Here is a 2,317-nt window from a genome sequence, read left to right on the forward strand (position 1 = left end):
CACTGGAAGAAAGAAAAAAGGGTTGCAAAGGATTTGTATGCCCTTTCTCACTCCCCTCATGCTAGGCGCCATTAATTACACCCATGTAGCACTTTAGCCACCTCACTACACAGCGCAACTTTTCTGCAACAGACACAACTAGCACTCAGTCAACGTGCAAACGGTCTGTGATGCCAGGGGCAGCTTTACTGATGGGTTTGCAGTGCTTGCTGGTAGCGCCCACAACAGCTTTATTTTCCAGCAGTCACCTCTTGTACGTCGTTTGGTTGTTGCCAAATTAGTTGACATGTGGCTACATGGTAAGTACTGACTCCTCATAAAGAGCTAGTCTTGTTACTTGTAAAAGTTATTAAATAATGACTTCAACACAAGCACCACACAAGACGCGGACACATACTGCACGTTTGTATGCATACATAATGAACCGCAAGTACAACAGAGGGGCATGTATTTATTTTTTTCCCATTCAGGTGATGCAGCTTATGCTCTCTCCCAATCTCCTCACACCTTACAGAGTTCCAACCACAGTATCTCAGCAAAGGTACATTAGGGCACACATTCATGCCAAGCCATTATAGAAGGCACTTTAAGCCACGATTCAGATGTCTTGGGCATACAGGGGGGTGCTGGTGTACTTCCCTGAAGTTGTGTGCCAGATTATTGTAGCCTGTTGTGTGCTGCACAACATTGTGGCACAAAAGAGTTTACACATTGCTCTGAACCCTAACCTACGTCAACATTAAGGTATTAGGGGCGCTGAACTAAACAGAGGCTAGGATATGCTGGTGTGTGATCGGCTGTAAACCCCTTTTTAGGTCTTGCATAAGCAGCGCGCATGCGCTGCGTAGGAGAGAGACCTTTAGGCATCAGTACAGCTTTGGGGGCAAAAACATGCACGCGTTGCATTGCTGGCAAAGCAACGCTTGCACATCATGGCTATTTCCTTGCAGGATAGCACAGCACCATATGGTGGCACCATATGGTCGCATGCTCCCGCAAGGGAATCGCACAGGCCCCTCCTCTGCTGCTGCGTGAGGCGCACGCTTTTTTTATGCAGATCGCTTTCACGGCCACGCGGCTTTACTGCCACGCGGCCAATGCTTGTTTTATTTTCTCTGGGGAGGATCGTCACAACATTGAGCCTATAACGTGAGTCTCGCCCTGCATTTAATCACCTTTCACAACAGTATCAACATGGAAGGTGTACAGGGCATGGGTACAGTCCCCACTGTGACTCTGGTGCTGATGCAGGCATGCGAAGAGGCAGAGAACTCAGGGACCCAGGGTAATCTGTCTGTGCAACAGAGAAACCTGGAAATACAGCAATCCATGTAGGACATGCAGCAGAGCAACTTAATCTTGCAGCGGGGTTCACAACAGGATAGTCCGGATTTGCTGCAGCAGGCCACGCCTGGCAATGTGATCGTTCAACAGGTCAGCATGGATCTGCAACAGACTACCTATGGTATGCAGCAGGGTAGCCCAGAGTTGCAGCAGGGCAGCCTGGAGCTGCAGCGGGAGTCACAGGGCACGCTCGAGTTGGCAGTGATCCGAGTATACTACAGCTTGGTGACCCCCGAGGATGACGAGCTAGAGGACGAGAGCGAAGACCCAATGGAAACCTCGGACCCCTGGGAAAGCACAGCCAGCCCGGAAGAATTGGAACTAGTGTTAGACGAAGAGTACAACTCCGGAGACAACAAGAACATTACCAGAAGCTGCACCGAACCGGGCTGCCCCGAGACCTGCGTGCAGAGTGCTAAGCAGAGGAAGTCCTGGGTGTGCAAGAAGCACCGCAACAAGATGTACAAGGACACGTACAAGAAGAAGAAGAATGATCAGGCGAGGACGATCACCAGCAGCAAACTGAACGTAACGTAAGGCATCACTTACAACCACCCCTGCCTCTTTGTTGCCTTGTCAAACAAATGCCAATACTGATAACCATTTAATCTTCCATTCAGATCCGATTATCACACCTCAATTGTTATGATCATTTGATTGTTAATTCAAATACGTTTTTTACTTTGTGTTTTTTTTTAATGTAGAATTTTGTTTTTCCAAAAACGTCATTAAACACAATTTGAGACAATTCATTAACTCAATAACATTTCATAACAAAGGGACACAACACTTGCAATATGTACAATAATGAACAAATCACACAGACAATACACACAACAAATAAAACATCATAATTAAAAAAAATATATTGCTCTGGTTCTGTGCAATTAAAGTTGTTTCTGGATACACAAATATCCCCGATATCTACAATCCAAAGAAATATTTCACTTGGTTTTTTACAAAAACCAAACAG

At 46.4% G+C, this 2,317-nt stretch overlaps 1 pseudogene; it reads left to right on the forward strand.

The window, feature by feature from the left end:
- The first annotated feature begins 1,194 nt into the window (after window positions 1–1,194).
- Window positions 1,195–1,881, forward strand: LOC147672964 (uncharacterized; annotated as a pseudogene).
- Window positions 1,882–2,317: the final 436 nt, after the last annotated feature.

Source organism: Lissotriton vulgaris (genome assembly GCF_964263255.1).
Source record: "Lissotriton vulgaris chromosome 8 unlocalized genomic scaffold, aLisVul1.2 SUPER_8_unloc_1, whole genome shotgun sequence".
Lineage (NCBI taxonomy): Eukaryota > Metazoa > Chordata > Amphibia > Caudata > Salamandridae > Lissotriton > Lissotriton vulgaris.